The following is a 16,403-nucleotide window of genomic DNA, read 5'->3' on the forward strand; positions in this document are numbered from 1 at the left end:
AAGTGTTCTTCCTTTTACTCGTTATTATTTTGGCTTGTGAATTAGTGATACTTGGACTCTATCTCAGGTTCTCACATCTTTATTTTCCGTAAAGTCTATATCTTTTTCCATCTACTGTCAGTAGGGTTTGAAGGTCGTTGATTTGACTCTTGAGATGATGTTTTACTTCTTACTCTTAGGTTTCTTGCGTTATTGCATACATCATTTAAGATATACTTATTTTATTTCAAAAAATTAATTTTAATCTTGTATAACAATTGGATTACTACTGTTGTGAATAGGATTTGTGGTTCTAGCATAGATTAATTTATTACCAAGGTCTGAATTTGAGATTTCTGGCTTCTCTCTCTCCCTCTCTCTCTAGATCTCTCCCTCTATTTGCTGTGTATGTTACTCCCTCTTCTTTTTTTCCGTTTCTTTTTTAACATGGAACAAATGATCATTTTCATACCTATATTCCCATACCCACAAAAACTTCGCAAGTCTTTTGGAGGTTATCATTTTATTTACGTTTTCTTTTAAACTGTCTTTTCTTTGTATCACTACATGTGTGTACATATCACTTTTCCAGTAATAGACATTCTATTTTATGCTATTGTCAGAGGCTCAGAGCTTAGTCATTCATGTATTATTAAACAAGAGTCTAGCTCCAGTGACATAAAATATTTTGATGCTATTTTTGCATCAGTCACTACTACAAAAAAGGGCAAAGAGACCCTTCCAAAATGGCTAAAGAGATCTCCTTTCAAGGGGTCTCTATCTCACAGGTCTCTTTGATAAAGAGACCCCCTCATCGAGAGGGGGTCTGTTTGTTAAAAGCTAGAGACCCCCCACGTAAGAAAGAGGGTCTCTTATGTAAAAGGTGAAAATTTTTAGAAGGGAAAGAGACCCCTTATTAGAGATGGGAGATCTGTTTTTTAAAATGTTCAGACCCCATAAGTAAGATAGGAGGTCTCTTTGAATATTTTTATTTTTGTTTATTAGAGAAGTTAAGACCTCATGTATAGATAGGGGGTCTCTTTGTTATTTTTATTATTATTTTTGTTTACAAATTAAGACCTAATATCTTAGATATGGGGTCTCTTTGAATTTTTTATTATTATAACTAGAGAGCCTTTATTACACCTGACGGGTCTCTTGACAACCTTTTTTTTTTAAAAAAAAACAAAAGAAATCGATAATAGCAGAATAATACAAGTCGATCAACAATATATTCAGAATTAATATGCATATTCAACCTGCGTTTACACCTCTAAACTACCGGCCAGCAGACACCGCATTAATATACACATTACACCTGCGTTTACACCTCTATAAATACCAGCCAGCAGGCATCAAACGCACAAAACCACACCTGCTATAATAAATAATTTGTAACAATTAGAGAACAATTCCATAATCCATATATTACCAAAAAAAATATATTTCCCACAAGTAATGCTCAAAACGCAAGCTCTACATAAACTGTAATTTGCATAAACGTCAAAGCTTTACATTGCAATTTCCAAAAACGTAAAACAAAAATCAATTCCAAAATATAATCATTCACACCAATTTATCAACAATTGGAACCGAAACTCATGGAGTTATTTTCATACCATCAACTTTGTTTTCTTGATCCGCTTTTTGCTTGAGCAAATACTCGACCCACATGTCTCTAACCTCATCCACATTTTCCGATGAATATGTTTTTTCAGAAAACTGTAATAAGTAGCATAATTAGTAGTAAAACAAATGCATATATTGTTCTATAATCGTTAACAAAATAGGTAAAGCCTCAAATAAAAAATTTTGTTAAGGGGGGTGGTTCAGGTTGTAGGCCAAGGGCAGCTGCAACATTCGAAAGTTACAACCCTTACAGGTAATTGCAGTCACAGCCCTTACAGGTAATTGCAGAGTGCAGAAGTACAGTCCAGATATCTGTTACTGGAACAAAATTGCAGTATAATATGCTAAACATGCCTGAAATTTACTCTCCAGTTTTGTTGCAATGGTATTAGTTCCTAGATTTTATTTCAAGCAAGAAATTTTAACAAATAAAGGCGAAGGTGTAAAATCAGCCTACACTCCTGAAAATTTTGTCCAGATTTTAGTGTCATGGTACTAGTTCCTAGATTGTGTATCAAGTAATAGCAGTAAACATGCCTCTTTTAAGGTTAGCCTTGAGTCCATCATATGGCAAACATGCCTATGCTATGGCTAGCCTTGAATCCATCATATGGCCGGGAGGGGATAAATCTTCTCCCAAAGGTTGGGTAGTTTCACGAAATGGCAACAGGTTAAAGATTGGTGTTCCAATTAAGAATGGTTTCCGTCAATTTGTGACAGTCACTCAAAGATCCTAGCTGCCACCAACAAAACAAAAGTTACAGGCTACTGGTTCACAAGTCCTCCAAGAGGGTTCAGAGGAAGAGTTTCTCGCCATTGCTAATCTTGGAAAACAATGTTTGAACTTAGATGAGAAGAGAAGACCTCCAATGAAAGAAGTTCTACTGGAGATAGAAAGAGTGATGTCTTAACTGGCTGACACTTAACTTTTCACCTTGACAGTTGACTCTTAATTAACTTTTCAGACGATCAATACCTTAACCCTTCCCAAACTAATTCCACAGTCCTAAATCTTAAGCCCTATCTAGACAAATAGGAATGAATGTAACTATTTTCTCATAATAAACCTGCATGTTATAGCAATCGATAAATATTTGAGCTCCTAGCTCCTAATGTTAGTGAAACAGATTCTCTGCATATTCACTCTGTAGAGAAGAATGTTATTGCTAGTTCACATAAATTCAGGCCTGAAACAGTCGGCCAAAGCCAATGGAAATCTAACTGGAGACCAAACTGGTTAAAAAAAAGCTATTTAGACCAGGTCACTTTCCAAAAACCATGCTAGTCCAAGTCTGGGTATAGTTCATTGCAAGTTATTGTTAATACAAAATATTTATGACTGGTAGCTGCATCTTTATATCACCTGGTATGCTGTGTTATTCAGGAAATGTTCCTCAATCAGCAATTAAACTGTTTGAGAGCATAAGCAGGTGATCACAAGTCACAACAACTAAAACAATAGCCACTAAGCACTGGTCTGTTGCAATAACAAACTCCAAACTAGCTATTGCACTATAAACACATCAAACTAGATATTGCACTATAAGTCCAAGCACGGGCAAAGGAGGACCATGTCAAAACAAGGAGCATGACTACAATTTTCACAACCTATTATATGTTCATGCAGAAAATTCATAACTCATAATTCAAAGTAGGAACAGCGGCATAAGCCATTATTAGGCGTAGGAGCTTTCCATAGGTGGAATCGTCTAGTGTTTAATCCTGATGCAACCTATATAAGGCACATCATTATTAAAAATCTCTAAAACAGACAAATAATCTGGCAGCTACATATCAACAAAGAGAACTGTGTGAATCAAGAGATAGATAACTGATTCTTATCCAACTAAATTATTCTATAAACACTTTGCAGCTCATCTTTTCGACAAAAAAGGCTCACATAAAACCAAGGATAGCTGTAAAAGGCACCCTAAGTTCCACTCACACTGCTACACATGAGCAGTTTCTTATAAAAGCAGGTGAGACTGAGAGCGTTAACGTTATATGAGAAACAAGTTGGATTTTATCAAATTTATGTGCCCGGTCATACTATCTTACTATGCATATTCTCTTGGCTTTTAGAGACTTTTACTTAGATTTAAAATACTTGGATAAGGCTGACAAGAAGAGGCCACAAAATTAACTGCTTAGGGTCTGAGTTAAGGGTTTAACTTTAGAAGCCAAAAAGGAAGCAAGAAAAATTCTTCCAAAACTGGACAGAATGTATGCAGAACCATATCCTTGCATTACGTTGGGCATTTGAGCACTGACCTGTTGCAATAACAAACTCCAATCTAGCTATTGCACTATAAACACATCAAACTAGATATTGGAAGACAACATTCAATGTGAAGCAATACTTAAAAAGAAACAACAGCAGCAATAGTAGAACAAACCACAGCTTGATTCCTAACTCTTTGGTTAAAACAGAATACCTTGTTTACTTTAATGGTTAAAACCTGATAATAACCAAAATTTACACAATTTGCAAGTAGTGATAAATGATACCTGGTCCGGAATCCATAATACTCTTATTCTAAAATCTCGATCATATAGCGGCACACATAGTATTAGTAGTTCTCACACCCTGAAAGGTGAACTGATGCTTCAGTTCTTAGACAACCAGTTGCATTGTACAAGCTCTCTCGTTTTTTTCTAATCTGGGAAACTTCAAATGAGCAAATAAGTACGGCTTGTACCATAAAGCCGGTTTTACAACAGAAATTGCCAACAAATATGAGAGAAATAATTACCACAATAGGCACCAACAGAGAAAAGGAACAAGTAATAGTATGTTTGAAAATACTAATGGGAAGATTGTTACGACCAATTATGCAACTAAATTAGGATAGCATTGACAAGACAATACCAGCACAACAACCAGCAACATGGAAACAAAGAAAAGAGTGGCAATGAAACTGGGGCATGTAGATCTTCCAAACAAAACATCACATTAACCAATATCAGGTTATATATCCCAACTTACTAGCAAAAATAGTTTACACACTGTTGATCTGTGTACAGGAAATCAGATCAGATCAGGTTACTTACATAAAATCAGGTTCGTTATAGCTAGCAGAACAGAAAATCAATTCAGAACTCAGCACATTATAGCAAAAAATCAAATCAGCAGAGCAAAGAATAGTGTGTGAAGTAGAACAAAAACAGACTAAATAAAGAAAAAACACTGTCAGATATACAAAGAAAAATATCCCCAAAAATAATAAATCAGAAACGAAAAGTTTCAACTGTGCAACAAAAATACTTATGCTTGGCCAACCTAGCATCTCTAGGATACTTTTCTAATTTGCGGCCTGCGGGCTGCTTTATGAAACCAATTTAGCCATAACAAACATTGGACATAATTCAGAATTCAGTGTCCACAAAAATAAAGACTATAGTTTGTTCTTGGAGGGGCGGAAGGAAATTAAAATTAATAAAACACCATCCTACATATACACAGAAAAATATCCCCAAATATACACACAAATATACTTGTATATGCTTCGCCAGCATAACATCTCTAGGATGGTTTCTTACTTACGGCCTGCAGGCTGCTTTACGAGAGTTGGACTACTTTACACAGAAAAATAAAGATATCTACTAAGCAAATGTGGAAATCTCTTAAACTTAAACAAACGCTTCTCGACTCTCGTACAACCAGACATCTTTTCTGCAGAAAAACCTAGTTCGGGAAGAAACTAGATAATTGACTAGAATTCCATGGTTCTTAATTCCAGAAGCCTCCTCATTTCTGCATTTAAGGAAAGGAGTTGCTGGGAACTTGGGACATTGAATAGAATACTTTCAAATTTTCATATATATTTTTGTCAAAGAGTATAGAAAAACTATTCACTACACTTGCACTGAATATGAGCAAAATATAACAGTATGCCTCTTCCAAATGCTTTAGCAACCCTTTAAGAACTGAGATGAACTTCTACAGATCGAAGTAGCAATAGACATGGCTTTGAAGAAGGGATAAATCTTATCAAATAATATCAGGAAAATAAAATTAAAAAAAATGTGGTTGACCCTTACATTTAATTGGAAAATCACCAACATATTATAACAAATTCAATCGAAATTTCAATGCGGAAAAACAAGCAGCTTTATATTACCCAAGAGGCTCAAAGGATCCACGGGTTACAACTTACAACTGACAATGTTAAAGACTTTTATTTGCTCCACAACTACTATTCTAGTCAGAGGAACAGAGAGATGAAAATTTCAATTGAAGTACCATAAATTCATAAAACATCAATTAAATAGAAGATAATACAAATTGAAGTTGAAATCATCAAACATCAATACCATCAAACATCAATTGAAGTTGAAAATTTCAGAATAAAACCTAAAATTGTAGCAGATAATACAAATTAAAATCGAAATAACCTACAAGAAATTAATTCAGAAATTCAAAATAAAAATTAAAGAGAGAAGAGAGTGATGAGAAGAAAAACCTAAATTTGTAGGCCATTGGTGGTGAGGTCGCCGTTGGTGGTGAGGTCGCCAATGGAACAGTACGCCCTAACCTTTATTTCGAGGGAAGAAGAAAAGTGGCAAAGTGAAAAAGGGTGAATTGGTTTCGCGTGGGATAAATCCTAGGAAAGTGGAGACCTGTTATCTTTTTTTTGACAGGTCTCTTCTTTAATTACGTAATTTCCATTTTCCAACAACCTGGTGGGCCATGTGTTATATTACAAACCCGGTTATTTTAAAAAGAGGTCTCTTGTTTCGTCCTTTTATATACTGGAGACCTGTTAACTCAGATAACGGGTCTCTATTTTTCTCCCTCCAATTTTAAAAGTTGTCATTTGATACGTAAGAGATCCACTATCTGTAATATTAGATCTCATATATGAAAGAGACCCACTATGTCGTTCAAAAGGTCTCTTCTTAAAGGTCTCTTTGCCCATTTTTGTATTAGTGAGTCAAGATACTTATTTGGATTTGTAATTGCGGCTTACTTTAGCCTGGAAATTATTACGTCTTAGAAGTTTTCGTACAGAATTAAGTTGGTCGTCACATATGTCAGATACAACTTCGGCGTTTTCTTCTTGTATTAGCACAGCAACCTGCATTTCCAGTACTAAGGATGCCATAATGTAACCATACATCTCTCTTCCACCCCCCTCCCCCCCCCCCCCCACTTCTTTTGAAAATGAGATTCCATCAAAGATATTTCAAACATGATACTTGACTTCTGTCATTGGATTTCCATAGGTGAAGTGAAGACTATGACGTCATTGCAGTTGGAAAGAAGTACACTGATTGAAGGGGTGTCTTCAAAATATTGGCTGGTGAGTGAACTTGTCTATTATGTTCTTTAAATGTTTCATTTCTCATACTGAATTAGCAGCATTTGCAAATTGCAATCTATTATCTTTTAATGTGCTCATTTATGAGGTCTTGAAAGTTAAGTTTTTTGGAACTTGAAAGGACAATGATTTTGGTAAGTTACAACAATAGTTCAGATTCTTCCTCCATAAAGTGACACATGAGTACCAAAATGCCATTGTCTCTATTATTGCTTGCAGGTAAACGCTGTAGCTATTATAGCGTTCTTACCATTCATTTCTGAAGATTGCTGGTTAGGATTGTCCATTTGGAAGATACAAAAAGTACTTTTTTTATTGGGTTTATTTAGGTGAATTGGAACGGGAATTTATTCTTGTACTTTTTTGTACTTAAACAATTTTTGTATTTTTAGACATAAAATTTAGATTTATGAATGTGATCGATCTTGGATGAATAATTTGTAATTGTGTAGAAGATTTTGAATGTAATTTTTGTTTATTTTTCGATTGGTGCTTCGTTAATTTAAGCAATTTAATATGCAGTGATGTGCTGGCGTTTTTAAAAAAAAAAATCTAAAATCGTCAAAGAGACCCGTTAGGTGAGATATTGGGTCTTTTGTTGAACCAATTTTTTTAAATAAAAACATAGCAAAGAGACCCGTTATGTGAAATAGGGGGTCTGAGTTTGTTGAGTAAAAAACAAAAATTAATTCAAAGAGACCCCTTTTTTTACATATTGGGTCTGAATTTATTTAACAAAGAGACCTCATATCTTCAAGAATGGGTCTTTTTTCCTTAATTATTTTTAGTATGCTTTACATAACAGACCCCCTTTCTTACTTAAGGGGTCTCTTGTTTCTATCAAAGAGACCCCATTTAGATGAGTAGGTCTCTTAATCAAAGAGACCTTTGAGATAGAGACCCCCTCAAAAGAGGTCTCTTAGGCCATTTTGGAAGGGTCTCTTTGCCCTTTTTTGTACTAGTGAGGAAAGCCAATAAAAAAAACCAGTCAAAGAAAAGCAATAAAACATTATTAACAAAAAAGTCAAGGAACTATTTACTACAATTATTTTAATGAAGCAATCATGGGAGACAATCACAAATATATCTTAAAATTAGAAAACTAAACTTTATATACATATGTTTACGAATTTTCTTTTACTGTTTGCACATACTCGTACAAAATTACAATTTATGCGATACATTTTTATTAAAATTAGCAAATCAGTTGTCAATTTACATCTTGTGCATATAACACTATAATGTTTTTTGTTTTTTACTTTGATATTACAATTTAAATTTTGTGTCCCGTAAGAGCATGCATATTATAGTGTTGCACTATTTAAATGTTTTTAATATAGATGGTGGTTAACATAATTTTCGGTTGTTATACTCTCATATAAGACTAGGTTTAAAGGTAAGTGAGCAACTTAAAAGAAAAAAGTTCCAATTTATTTAAAAATTAATTTGTTTACATTAAAAAAAAAGAAAAGGGCAATTTGGTCTTTTCAGTAAAAAATTAAAGATAAGGATAAAGAAACATAAATATGTACCCATTTTCTAACCCCCAAAAGTAGGAGATGTTGCCATTTTATTCCCGTTAGGCTCTCTCCTCCAAATCTCCAATAATGGATAGCATTGATCCAGAGAATGTCATCCAAAACTTGGACTCACTCTGGTTGTTCTCCAATGTTCTGTTATCCACAAATCCTCCACTTTCTTTACAAAAACAAATCAAGCAAAACTCAAATGTTACAAGAATTTCCCATTTAGAATCACCCTCGTCAAAATCTCCAACATACCAAAATCTCCACCACCAAAGTCCACCACCAAAAACATCCTCGCTCGCAAAGATTAGTCCGGAAAAATCCGACAATGACGGTATCCACGATGTCGATAGCCGATCCCTTAGAGCGAATGCGAAGATAGGTCGAGAAGGGGATAGATCATCTAAGCCAAATCGAAGACCCAAGAAAATCACATGTAATAATGTTGAAGGATTTTGTTATGGATATGATAAAGGGTTATTTGAGATGCCTTCTTGTAATGATGGTAAGGCTATGAAGAAGCAGCTGAGAACATGGGCTATTGCAGTTGCTTACACCGTTTTGAATAATACTAATTCCTTGATGATGGTTGCTTGTTCTTGATACAATTTATGTTATTCTTTCTTGTATAGTCCATCTGTTCGGAATTAGTTGTCAAGATTGTATTATCAATGTGACAATTACATTTGGAACTGAGGGATTATCATACACTTACATAAGTCCGTTTAATTTATTTTATTTTATTTCTTTGGTTTTAACAGAATAATGGAGGTATATTGATCTTAATCTCATTTACTAATTTCTTCAAGTTTACAAGTATAGTCATAATTTTATAGGAAACTAGTTTTTGGGTTCGAATGATGCCTCAAGTCTTTAATTGGATAAGTGTATCTTTCTTTTTGCAATAATAAATAAATTATCCTCGTGAATCGTGACATGATGAACTTTCTTAGAAAACAGTTTTCGTATAGTCTTATAATATATGCACGTGATGCGTGCAAATATAGGAAACATATATATGTTATTACATTTAAACCTGAAATAACATTTGAAAAATATACTATAAATGCGATATATGCGAATATAAGAAACATATAAGTTAGATATATCCGAACACATATAAACAGATTGATTAAAATGGTAAGAATTTATTTTAGGGGTCAAATTGATTAAAATGCTTCTTTGGAGTTTTCCTAATAGGTAAGTTGTCATTATATTTTCTATTCTATAAGTGTAGGGGGTATTTTAGTAATCTAACGGGGACACCAAAAGTGGATTTACTAAAAAAAACTCACATTTTCACTTAAATAATAGAGATTAGTCTTATATGTACACGATGTGTGCGAGATTATTTAAAATTTGTGTTATTACATCAAATGACCTATACTTCATCTATCCCAATTATATCGTCGCAATATGATTTTCATAGAATTTTCTATGTTATGTTCTTTTTTTTTGTTTATCTATATTTTATTAGAATGAGAGATAATAGTTTTTTTTTTATTGAATGACAGAGAAAGTAAGACCCTAACTTTTGGTAGTGGAAAGAGAGATGTAATCAAATATTAATGGATCCATAAAGAAAATGTAACAATTGGGACAAATTGGGACGAACATGAAAGGAAATTGTAACAATTAAATTAGACGAACATAAAAGGAAATTGTGACAAATTAATTGGGACGGAGGGAGTAATAGGCAAGAAAAATTCTACACAACGTTCACCTAAAGAAAAATTATCATTTCTATTAAAATTATCTAAATAATGCAAAAATGTAATAAGTATGCCCTTATATAACAAACAAAAATAAAAATCTAAATTGTATAATCTATATACACGGGGTACATTGTAAATAGTATTGCACGTATAAATACAACCGTTAACAAAGGAACTCAATAAAAATATTCAATATAACTTAATTTTGGAAATGACTATATCGTTGGTTGTTTCCCTAGTAGAGATTGCATGACAACACAACATTTATTTGAGTATTTGTATTAAAATAATATATGAGAGATTATTGCATTATTTAAATTAGACATTTCTAATCTATTCATTTATATTACATAATCATTTTTTTTATTTAATATAATTTGATTAATTTATTGTGAATGATGACATAGTGGTCTATTTAATAGAAGACACTAAAAGGTCATTTAGTGTTAATAACCTCAGTTTCTTTATAGAATAGAGATAGATTTAAAAATTGAAATTTTAAATCTAATGCAATTCAATCGATCTTTCTAACGGTAGGGATAAATTTATTCCTTGAATACGAAATTCAAACTTGAACTTTGCACAAAAGATTACAGTCTTTGAGTATGAAATTCAAACTATGACTAATTGGAAAGCAGAAGTCTTTATTTTGGTGGAATTAGTTAATCTTCATTATTGTGTAGTGGGCCGCATATAGATTTATTTCATTATTTTGGTTTAAGTGTTTCGATTGGGTTTTTCTTTTTGGAAATGCTGTTGACTTTGCTTCACAACTTCGTCCATTCATGCCAATAATACATGTAAGATGTAGTAATATTGTTAGCAATTTGTGGATGCCAATTAGGTTATTTACGATGCTTAGCCAGTTAGGCACGATACTTAGCCAGTGCTTATCAATAATTTCGTGTATGAAGCCAAATTTTAGCCAAAGGGTGACATTCTAACTTTTTAACATGCGTCATTTCTCATACAAACAACTAAGCATACTGTGGTATTGGTCTAATGGTTAAGATTGAGATTCTGTGCATAGTAGGTTTCAGGTTTGACTTCTCACCCACATTTGTAATTTGTATTATCCTTATGTAGGGTCGTCTATGAGGAGGTCCAATAGGATCTATGTCAATTTTGAGGCCTAGATTTTCTTTTGCACTTTCTAATTCCGCGTGAAAACCAAAACACCATTATCATTCTCTTCAACTTCTCTCTCCAGTCTCCGATTTCTATGATTTGATTTCCAAAATTAATTAATAACCATAATTATTACTCCTAAAAATTACTCCAGCCAATTATATTCTTAATTTGACAAAATTATTTACTTTGTAGTTCATCAATACTACAATTTCGATTAATTTCATTGCAAAGGGGAAAAGTTGTGTAAAACACTAACTTCACATTTATCACACGGCCAAGGAAGACTCGATGAAAGTCGTATGGTTGGAAGATTTGGTTCAAGTGTTTCGATTGGGTAATGGAAATCACCCCCCTATGGGCCTTTCTTCAAAAAGGTTTGGACCGCAAGCTTCTTCATCATTACGTGGACATTGTGGAAAGAATGTAAGGCGAGATGCTTTAAAAACTCACTCAACAACGCTCATCAGTTACAAAATCTTGTACTACTGCGTCTTTCTTGGTGGATTGCTGATTGGGGGGAAACCTTCCCTTATGGCTCTAATGATATTCTCGGAAATCCACTATGTCTCAGATGGACAACAGCTCCCACACCTCGATCTCTGACTGTGCACTGTCCGCAACCAACTCCTTGGTTACCCCCTCTGGCTGACTGTGTGAAATGGAACGTAGATGCCTCTCTGAACCCACTCATCTCCAAGTCTGACATTGGAGGTGTACTACGAGGCATAGACGGGGAGTTCATTTGCCTCTTTTCAAGTCCAATCCCATTTATGGAAATCAATCATGCCGAGTTACTTCCCATTCACAAGGCTATTAAAATTCTCCTCCATTCGAACCGCATGAACTGCTCCAATGTCATTGTCAAATCAGACTTGTTAAATGCAGTTAAATGGTGCAATGGGGCATGTGATGGGCCTTGGAACCTCAATTTCATCATCAAATTCATCCGAGGGGTCGTGCACTCCTTTCCCGGGTTCTCCATCACTTACAAAAGTCAGAAATCGAACGTAGTCGCAGACTCCTTAGCAAAGCAAGGCCTTCGAAGAGATGATGATTTCGTTGCCTGGCTTTAGCTCATTGCATAGTTGTATTTCATAATGAGATAATATGGGCTACAATGCCTAACTCTCTGCCTAAGGGCCTCTTTGTATCCTGATTTATTCCCCCACTAGGCCTTAATACAACTCTCCCAAATTATATAAAAAAAAGTGTATCGATCGGGTTCTTCTATTTTTCGTTTGACAATTGTTGGAATTAAGGTTATGTCTATCTTATTTTAATTTATATTATTTATGTTAAATTTCAAAATTTGACATATTGCAATTGCAATTTGTAGGGGGTGTTTTTTTTTTTGTATGCAATTTCCTACAAGGGGGCGGTTTTTAGAAACCATCGTATTTTTGTACCTCGAAGGAGTCGCCACCAAACATTGTTTAGGGTCTTGTTTGGAAAGACCGTAAATGACTCTATTAGGATACGACTTGAATCTTCGAAACGGATGGGTGAGATCCGGGCACGGGAACGAGATGCTTATTCCGCGAGCTTTAGAAATTATTCGAGTACGTGACACAACATTTTCGAAAAATACCCTCGTTTAGACTATGTGGGTTTGAATTTAGAGCAAATAGAATCTCTACTTTGTATGGTGGTCACTTTGCTTTAAAGTTAATTTAAGGGAACCTAAGATCGGTTTGTCCAAGAAATTATCTTTGTTAAGCGTGATGTAACCTTGCATTTTGTTGTATTTAGCATGTATGGTGATGAAAGCAATAAAGCAAATAAAGCAACATCACAATAGTAAATAAGTGCGGAATTAGTACATACAAGACCCCCTAGAGATGGACTAGGGAGTAGGTCCACATTTCCTAGAAGGACTAGGCAAGTAAAGATGCGAAATTGAAAGTGCGATATTGAAATTGCGGAATTGAAAGTGTGATATTGAAATTGCGGAATTAAAAGGTGCATAATTGAAATTGCAATATTGAAAGGTGCATAATTGAAATTGCGATATTGAAATTTGTACTTGGGCACATGAGATTCGAACGCCAAGCGGCTCCTTAAAAATAAGTGCGCCTGACACGAATTCAAAGCCAAAAATCTCAACTTGGGAGAAGTTGCTCATCCCAAAGTATCCTAGATTTTGCATATAGAACTTGAACTTGAAAGTTTGAATCTTGAAATATTGAACTTGAAATACTTGAACTTGAACTTGAAATATTGAACTTGTACTTGAAATATTGAAACTTAAGAGACTTGAATCTCAAAGATCGGGCCTTTTAATGTTGAAAAGGTTAGATCTTTGATGTGTTCTTACTTTGAAAGGATCCTAGTTTAGGGAAGTAGTCATGAGCAACCCTAAACATTGTGGTATCTTGAAATTTGAAAACTTGAACTTGTATATTGAAAAATGGAGTCTTGAATCTCAAAAGACTAAACCTTTAAAAGTTAAAAAGGTGTCATCTTTGATTACTCCATACTTGAAAGTGATTCTAGTTCAAAGAAGTGATTGTGTGAGGGGGTCGAAAAAGCACGAGGCTAATGCATGACCTCGTCCCTCGTGGGTGTGACGCTTCTTTTTTATTCAATCAAGTGTAATTGGATTTCCTGTGAGTTTACACCCAATTGACTAGTAATATAGGAGTCGCCATTCAGTTTTTAACGACAATGAGAAAAACTGACAAAACCTGGTTATCGTGACATAAAGGGAGTGCAATTATGTTTGACCACGACGGCCGTAGGTTCCCTTGTGATCCCTGGTGTGGGGATCTCTCAACATACACCCGCAAGGTAGAGATTGAGGGTTCGGGGGACTGTAACTACCGAGAGGAGTACTCGCTCGTCGATAACTCCAGAGGCAGGATATCCTTACTAGCTCAGCATAAATAATTGAAGGGACATGCGTTAACTATTAAACTAATCTGAGTTGATTTTAGCAATATGCAACATATAATACTAGATCGATCGTGATTATCTGATTTAAATAGCATTAAGGGACCTAGCATGATAATCCAATTTCCCAAAAATATTATATTTGTTAGGCGTGATAGAACAATCAGATTTAGTTAGTTTAACAGTTCATAAAAAGGGCGAGGAAAGCAATTAAATCATAGAAAAGGGACACATTACGACGCACCCTTGAGAGGTGCGTCACGGTTCTCAGAAAACTAACCACTTTGACTTTGCTATTTCTCCTTTTTAACGAATCTCAAATTATGGGACAGGATACGTTCTGTTCGATTTATGGATCGATTGCGAAAGAACCCGTGAACAATTTCGCAGCGTGAGGCTTAGGCTAGGGGTTGGAGTCAATACTCAGAATATGAATTGTGTGTTGTGTTCTTTTCACGTCGAATTTGGGGCTGTATTTATAGGGAAGAGTTCGTGGAAAGACAGAATTGAAGAGTTCTAATCCACAAAGAATTAGGAAAAAACACGTACCCAGGTATTTTCAGCGCCCAGGCCTGGGCGCCGAAGATTTCGGCGCCCAGAGCCAGGCGTTGAAAATAGGGTCTGGGCTGTTTTCTTAGTCAGATTCGGATTCTTGAAATCCGTAGTGTTTGAGACTTAATCGAGTCTTTTAGTGCGTATCAATTTCATGACGGAATGCGTCTGGGCCCGTTACGAACTCTAGGCTCGTTAGGATTTTAATTAATACGTAACTCTTATTTCCGAGTCATATTAGGAATAGGATTCTCGCAGTTTTCTATCTCATTTAGGATTTATGTTGGAGTGCAACACCTAATTCTGACAGGTTTCTATCTTTTATGACTTGCCACTTTTAGAAGCTACCCTTTACGGCAGTTACTATTTTTAGCAGGTTTCCATAAATAGCAGGTTTCGGGTGAAATGAAAAGGGGAATTGAGATTCTTTATTTTATAGGAGATGCGTTGTCAAGTGGAGATTTACGCTTTCATCATCGAACCTTTCCCTTTCGGGAATGGGGACAAAAGTAGGTGTCTACAGTTAGCCCCCACTTTGACTGAGTCTTTGAGTAAGACGATGGTCAAAGTATTAGACGGAGTGCGTCACACAAGCCATGGTGTATGTGACCTGTTTTGCGAGGGTCTCACGAGCCCCCGAGTGATAACATTTGACTTAAGGGTCATCACTTTGAAGTGTCGACATATCCCTCACGTGTCATTGGGATTTGTGATAGTATAGAAACTTCCTCACTTTGTCATTGGAAGGATCTAAAGGTGCGTAGAAACTCCCTCACTTTGTCATTGGGAGTAGCTACAGATGTTTTCGAAATCAAAGCTATAAAGTGTAATTGGGCCTGGCCAAGCCCAATCACCAGGTAAAAAATGTTTTTAAAGATTCTCATTTTTAGGGCTAGTTAAACGAGAAAACCCCCTTGTTTTTATGGGACGTAAAACGAAGGAAAATCCAGCACATCGCTCTTTTTGGAAAAAAACGGAAAACCAATCCTTTTAATTTTTTGGAAAAGGGAAAACCAGAAAAAGTTATCGCTGCAGCGACTAAGGACCTACGCGACTTGTGACGTAGACCCCGCCGGCTAAAGATGGCGAACCTGTCCGCTAAGGGTGGACACCCCGTCCGATAGAAGTGGACGAATCTATTTTAAAATTTGTTTTTGTGTTTATTTTTTGAAAATAAGGACCTACGTGGTTTGCGCCGTAGACCGCGCCAGCTGAAGATGGCGAGCCTGTTTCATTTTGTTTTTGAAGACTTCATTTTTGAAAAACTGAGGACCTGCGCGGCTAGTGACGCAGACCCCGCCCGCTGAAGGTGGGCGAGCCCTGTCCGCTAAGGGTGGACATCCCTGAATTCGTTTTTTCAATTTGGGAACTCGCGCGGTTTGTGACGCGATCTTGCCAACTGAAGATGGGCAAGTTCCTATTTCTTTGGTTCTTTTGTGATTTCTTTTGAGAATTTCTTTTTATTCATTCTTGCAAGAGCGAATTCTTTTGAGGGATGCTCGAGTTTAGTTGTAACCTGAACGTGGGCTGACAACGTGTTCAGACGGACCTTTGTCTTGCGACCGTCTGCTTTCGTGATTTTGAGCTAGTCTTTACGGCTCGACTTGGTCTTCGATCAGAGGACTGTGCACAAGTGTCAATGACGACCTTTCCCTGAGGTC

The sequence above is a fragment of the Spinacia oleracea genome, chromosome 5, assembly GCF_020520425.1.
Source record: "Spinacia oleracea cultivar Varoflay chromosome 5, BTI_SOV_V1, whole genome shotgun sequence".
In the NCBI taxonomy this organism is placed as follows: Eukaryota; Viridiplantae; Streptophyta; class Magnoliopsida; order Caryophyllales; family Amaranthaceae; genus Spinacia; species Spinacia oleracea.